Source organism: Streptopelia decaocto, assembly GCF_964273445.1.
Source record: "Streptopelia decaocto genome assembly, chromosome: 20".
Taxonomy (NCBI): Eukaryota; Metazoa; Chordata; class Aves; order Columbiformes; family Columbidae; genus Streptopelia; species Streptopelia decaocto.
Window position 1 is genome coordinate 2,905,637 of NC_138675.1, and position 6,884 is coordinate 2,912,520.

Consider the following 6,884-nt stretch of genomic DNA (forward strand, 5'->3'; position numbering starts at 1 on the left):
CCGTTGGAGGCACAAGCGGCTGTTTTGTGTTGCGTCTTCTGTACATGAAACGACTTTTCTCCCTCGGGGGTGGGTTCTCAGTGTGTGTGCTCAGCCACCCGCACAGGGTCCTTGATTTTGCTGGAGACTCTGCTGCCCTATAATGAAATATTTATTATTTCATAGCATAGAATCATAGAATCATTTTGGTTGGAAGGGACCCTCAAGATCAAGTCCAACAGGTAACCCAGCACTGTCACTAAACCATGTCCCTAAGAACATTTCATTTAAAACATGAAATAAAAGTTTGGATTAATTTAACATAAAATAAATGCTTCATTCCCCTCCCCGGTGGATGTCGGCTGTGCTGGAACTAAAGCTCTTGGCAGGGCAGATGTTGCACTTTGGAATTTCATTGGATTTAACAGTGGTTCTTACCCACCAAATAGACGCTTTGTCCGCACACGTCCCTGCTGAGCTGCACGTTATCCCTTTTTACCATCACCATCTCCCAACAAGGCAATTTAGTTTGTTTTTCCCACAGCATTCCAGCATGAGGAAAACTGCATTTACACACAGAGATAATGAAAAGTGCTCAGTGCTCTGAGATTTTGTTTAGGATTGGTCTTTTTTTTGGTCTTTTAAAACATTTTTATCATGCCCAAATCTCCCATTGACGCAGGCTGTGAGCAAACACCAGAGCGCTGAGCTCATGTACTCGTATAATAGTGAAGCGTGAGTGAGCTGAATAACGAGAGGGCTGGGAAATCCTGTCCTGTGCTTGGCCAGCGCCTGCTGGATGCCCTTGAACTTGTCCCTAACTCACCTGGGCAAGTCCCAGTTATGAAACAGGACTGGAAATACTCCTCTGCGGCACCTCACTGTTTAGAGATGCTGCACACCACCGGTTATTATCAAACCTTGGGTGAGTAAAGCCATGAGACGGGACTTTGGTGAGCTCAAAGTCTATTTTTAGCTTGTCCTCTCCTCAAATCCGTGCCTCATTTATGTCCCTGCTGCAGCACATCTGACTTCTGAGCTGCTGCCTCCTGGGAGGAGGTGGCTCTTATTGATGGTGGGGTTCATAGAATCAGAATCACAGACTAGTTTGTGTTGAAGGGACCTTCCCAGCTCCCCCAGTGCCCCCCCTGCCATGAGCAGGGACATCTTCACCAGCTCAGGTTGCTCAGAGCCCCGTCCAGCCTGGCCTGGGATGTCTCCAGGGATGGTTCAGCCACCACCTCTCTGGCCAACCTGGGCCAGGCTCTCACCACCCTCAGGGCCAACAATTTCTTCCTCATGTCCAGCCTGAATCTCCCTTTCAGTTTAAAACCATCACCCCTTGTCCTGTCGCAGCAGACCCTGCTAAAAAGTCTGTCCCCATCTTTCTCATTGGCCCTTTTTAAGTACAGAAAGGCTGCAATAAGGTCTCCCTGGAGCTTTTCTTCTCCAGCTGAACAGCTCCAGGCATGGCCAAGCTGGAGAGGATGAGGAAGAACAAAGACCCTTGTGAGCTGCACTTTTGAACATGACACTGATGCCCTTGGCGATGCAGCCTCACCTTCAGCACCATTTCTTCCCCCTAAAACACCTCTGGTTCGGTTCTCCCAAAGTCTCACATCTGCCTCAGCCTCCATGTCCAATCCCTCTCTGTTTTACAAACGAATACTCCCCAGCCACCAGATCTGTTGGTACAAATCCCAGGATTTTTCCTGACATATGTTATTTTCTTTGTAGGAGCCAAAAGCCATAGTAAGCAAACATTTTACCAGGCGCTGGAAACACAGCACGTGGGCTTCTCCATGGCTGACTTATTTGTCTAGCAAGAACCATAAATTCTCAAGCTTCAGGGCTTAAATCAGCCCCTGGGAGCTGGGCTTAAGAAAAAGACTCTTGACGGGGTGTCTGCTCGGGGAGTTTCTTGCCATTTCCCCTAAGGCACGTCCTCCTTGGTGAAGACACGATGGTTCATTAGGGACACCGTACATCTGGTCACCCCGGTTCTCCTATGACATGGACGTGCCGCTTAGAGACGAGGAAGTGCAAGAAAATGCTGTGGGTTCATCTGAATGCAGACAGAACGGGGCACATGGGGCAGATGCTTTGTCACAGAGCCCGGTGGGTGAGTTTAGGTGCTTGATCTGCCGGTGGATTTATTGGTGAGACACAAACCAGACAGATTCGCGGGTGGATCTGCATCTCTGCGTAGGACGAGGTGGGGCAAAAGTCCTCTGTCCCGCTGCAGATCCCTGCTTGCTGGAGAGCTTTCCCTCTCGAGGGAGACGGTGATATTTTCCGTGCTAGTGAGCTGCCTGGCAGCAGCAGCACCTTTCGCACCGAATTTAAGTAGCAGCGAGGAGGAGCTTTACCCATCTGCGTGCTCTGAGCCAGGCCCTTCCTGCTGCCTCAGTTTCCCCTTTCATGTACATGTCGTTTTTCTTGCGTATAGATGTAAACTGCTTGGGGCAGGGACCATATTCCGCACAAGCGCATCCCGCTGTGACAGCATCGCTCCCCTTTGCCCGTGGGGAGGGTCCCCTTCAGACCGAGGGGCTTTGGGAGGAAAGGCTGGATGAGCAGAGAAGACAACAGCAAGGGGGAAAAGAGGGGAGATCTGGCCTAGGGTTGCAGAAAATCCAGATTTTGGGGGGCTTTAGGATGCTTTCCTGTTTTTAAAAGAGGAAGAGGAGGACAGAAGTGAGAGGTGATGGGTTTTCCAGCAGCTGCTGCGGAAAATCTCACTCCGGGGAGGCAAGTCGTGGTGATGGGTGAGAGGAGTTTGTATCCCCCATTCTCTGCCGACTCGCCCACCCCAAGGGCATCTCCTCTGCCCCGGGCGGGGGCTTCGCCCCTCGGCCCTTCCCCAGGAGCAGGAGGGGAGGAGGCGGAGGAGCCAGCGGTGTGTGTACAGGGTGATTGTCATGGTTACCTCCCTGACAAAACAAATGGCTCCACTTAATGATGGTCACCCAAACAGCTCCGCAAAGTGCGCGCTCAGCAGCAGAGAGCTGGCTGCTCGCTCCGGGAACCCAAAAATCCTCCCTGGCTCCTGGGCAGAGCTTCGGCACGGGGGGGCACGTGTTGCTGCGGCTGGGTAGGTAACCCCCTTCCCCATCCCAGACCCCATGGACCACCCCAGCATCCCTGGAAGCCCCAGCATCCCTAGCAGTCCCTGCATCCCTGGCAGCCCCAGCATCCCCCGCCTGATGCAGAGGTCCCAAGGGGGGGACACAAATGCCACAGGTCGCTGAGGTGGCTGTTGTGCAGTGCTCCCCACCCCAAGCCCTGGCGCTTGCTCTCTCTCCCTCCTTTCTTTTTTTTTTTTTCCCATCTCTCTCCTTATCTCGGTCTCTCGGTGTCTTTCAGAGACAAAAGCAGTCTGAAGCCGTGCCTGCTGCCTTCGGGATTTCTCCTGCCCCTCCTGCCCCCCCAAAACCCAGCTGCGGGCAGTTGCAGGGACGGGCAGGAGTGGGTGAAGTTGCTCCATCCCCCCCCATCCCTTTCCTCCTCCTCTTCCTCCTCCTCTCTCTTCTTCCAGGAAAGGTAAGAAAAAAAGCAGTGGCTACTCTCCAGTTGCTCCCGCACCTTTTTCGCAGGCTGGGCTGTGTGTGCTCTGCAGGGGTGTGTGTCTGTGTGTCTGTCTGTGCGTGTGCGTGTGTGTGCGGGCTGTTACTTCCCCAGGCTGTGCACAATCTCAGCACAAAGCCGCTCTGTGAAAAAAATCCTTGTCATAATATTTCTGCAGGCACAAGCCCACACTTTGCAAGCTGCTGCTTCCCTGCCTTGCCTTTTCTTTTTTTTTTTCCAGCTGGATGATGAGCCCCTGAGCATCCCTCTCCTCCTCAAAATTTTACAGACATTCATAGCGACTGTCTTCATCTCCCTGCAGGCAAGGGACAGGGAAAGCAAAGGGTGGGGGGGACAATCCTGGGGGTGACGGGCTTTTGCTGTCTTGAGCAGCCGGGTGGGATATCCCAGCCCTTCCTTGGGGAAGGAAGGAGGACTCTAAGCCCCCCAGAAGGGTGAAAACACCAAGGACCTGGGTTGCGATCACTTGGCTGGTGCAGGACAGGGGTGGATGGAGAAGGGCTGTGCTTTCCTGGGTCCCCAGCGTGTCTCTGGACGTGTCCGAGGCGTGGGGTGGCTCTGTGGCATGTTTAGCCCAGCTGAAGGGTGTCTGGACTAAAACTTCCCTCTCTGGCTCAGCCCAGAGATCTCCCACGCAGCCCAGCAAAGCAGGGGTTAATTAACCCTGTATCATAAATGCTCTCTGCCCAGTGTTGTGATTGACGGCTCTAGAAACAGGAATTGTGGTCCTTGAGACCCAGCTCTGGGGCAAGACTGACAGCCCAAGGCACCCCCCAGGGGTGTGATTGACAGTCCCCAAAATCTGGCTGTCAATCACGCCTCAACCTGGCGCCGCATCACCCTGGGAAGGGGCAGCCAGGTTGCATTTTCTGGGTGCCCTCTCAGCAGGGTGCTCCCCCCAGTCTCCATATCCAAGGCCTTGGGGTGCACTGTCCTAAAGGGACATGTCCCTTTGTCACCGTGGGGTACCCCCGTTGCCCCCCACAGCAGCTCTGGGGTGAAGCACAGCAGTTGTTTTGCTGCTTTTCCCAGCAGATGGGACACCCAGCGCTTGTGTTTTGAGACAGGAAAACAGCTCCTGGAGCTTTTCATGAGAGGTTCCCACATGGTGGATCCGCATCTCTTCCAGGACGTGCTGCACTCAACCAGCAAATTCTCTCCTCCCTGCCCCGTGCAGGGGCTCAGAAAAGCCAGCTTGGACAGGAGAGGGTTGTGTGTGCTGTTTTAGAACCCATTTGTTCCTATTACTTACTAGAAATATTTTGTGGGGGTCATTCCCTGTTCCCTGGTGAGGCTTGAGCCCTGTGTTTGGGAGAGAGGGGCTGGAGGGGTCCCACTTGTCCTAGGTATGTCCTGTGGCTGATGTGGGGTGAAGTCGTGGGGTCCTCCAGCTGAGCTGCCCCTGTGAACTGGGGGGCAACACCAAAGTGTGGCTCTACCTGAGAGCCCCAAAAGCTTTTTGGGAAGCGTAGGGCTTCTCCTGCCTCGGTTCTACAAACATTGGGAATTTGCTTCCACATGTATGCAGCTGAGCAGGTGCTGGAGATGGTGATGAAGGGGCTTGGGGTGGCAGTTGAGAGAAGGGAATGGAGCTGGGGAAGGGGCTGGAGCACAAGTGTGATGGAGCAGCTGAGGGACCTGGGGGGTTCAGCTGGAGAACAGGAGCTGAGGGGAGACCTTCTGATCTCTGAACTGCCTGAAAGGAGCTTGGAGCCAGGGGGGTCGGGCTCTGCTCCCCAGGAACAAGTGCCAGGAGCAGAGGAAATGGTCTCAAGTTGCGCCAGGGGAGGTTGAGGTTGGATGTGGGGAACAATTTCTTCCCCAAAGGGCTGTGGGGCATTGGAACAGGCTGCCCAGGGCAGTGCTGGAGTCACCATCCCTGGAGGGGTTGAACAGATGGAGATGAGGTTCTCAGGACATGGGGCAGGGACAGGGGTGGAATAACAGTTGGACTTGATAATCTTGAGGGTCTTTTCCAACCAAAATGATTGTGTGATTCTATCACAGGCACCCTGCCAGCGGCCGGGGTGGTCTGTCTGTCCAGGGCTGTAGATCTGTCCGTCCCCGCCAGGCACACCGGCTGTAATCATCCTGGCAAGCCACTGGATGTCAGTGTTGATTGATACAGATGAAGTGGAAGGAATATTTTTACCCAGCTGCTGAAAAAACAAGTCACCCCCGAGCAGTGTGGCTGTGACCCAGGTCTGGCTTGGACCTGGAGGTACCATTTCCCAGGGAACCCAGTTGGGGCTGGTGAGAGGTTACAGCAGGGGGGTGCAGCGATTTGGCAGCCCAAAAATGCCTCTGTCACAAATTGTGGCACCAGCGTTGGTTTTCACACAGTGGCATTTGTGTTTGGGGGGAGCAAAAGCAACGGGGGATGCCAATGGACACTGGGGCCAGGTGGGGCTGTGCCGCCCTTTTATCCCTGCTGCCAAGACTGATTTGGGTCTTACTGGCCCATTGTTGGCTGTGGGTGCCAGGGATGCTGTGGTGGTGACACTACTGGGACCCCAACATGCTTTTGGGAGCTGGGCAGAAGTCAGGCTATGTGCTCATGTCATGATTTGCTCTGTTCAACACACAAAAATACACCTTAGAAGAGCGTTATTCTGCCTCTGTCTTTACTACATGTGCTCAAAAAGCAGATTTTTTGGAGGCACTTCAATGCTTTGAGACGCAGACAGGCACCCAGGCAGTTCTGAGCAGCTCTCCAGGCATCACACCCTCTTTTCAGGCACTAAACCCCCCTTTTCCAACCCAATTCTTTAAAATCCAGCCCCAACCTGTGTGTTGGGGCAGGTGGAGCAGCCGGTGCGAGGTCCAGGTGAGCCTGTGTGTTGCAGTGGGTCTGTGCTTCAAAGCAGAGCTCTGTACATCACCAGGACCGTCCACAGTATCAGTAAATCCTGCACAGAATTTGGCCGGGGGTATAACCTGGAGTGGGACGAGCACATTTCCAGTGTCATTCCCCCCTCTGTGGCCATGAAGAGGAGTAGATTGTCAAGGAAAGAGTGTTTACAATGCAAGGGAAAAAAATTACAATGGTGGTAATTTGGGGGATGTGGAGTCCTGCCTGTTCCCATCCTGAGGGTCCAAGCCCTGGACAGAGACTGGTTGCAGGTCCCAGAGGAGCAAAGGCAGGATGGGGAGATGCTGGGGGGGCTGTTTCAGGCTCCTGGGGGGCACAGGACAGAGATGCCAGCTCTACCCCTGCTCTCATCCCCTTCCACGCTGCAGTCACTTGATGGCGTTGCTGACACGATCTGCAAGGAGCAGCAAAGGGAGAAAGCAGTGAGGAAGAACTCTCCCAGTCC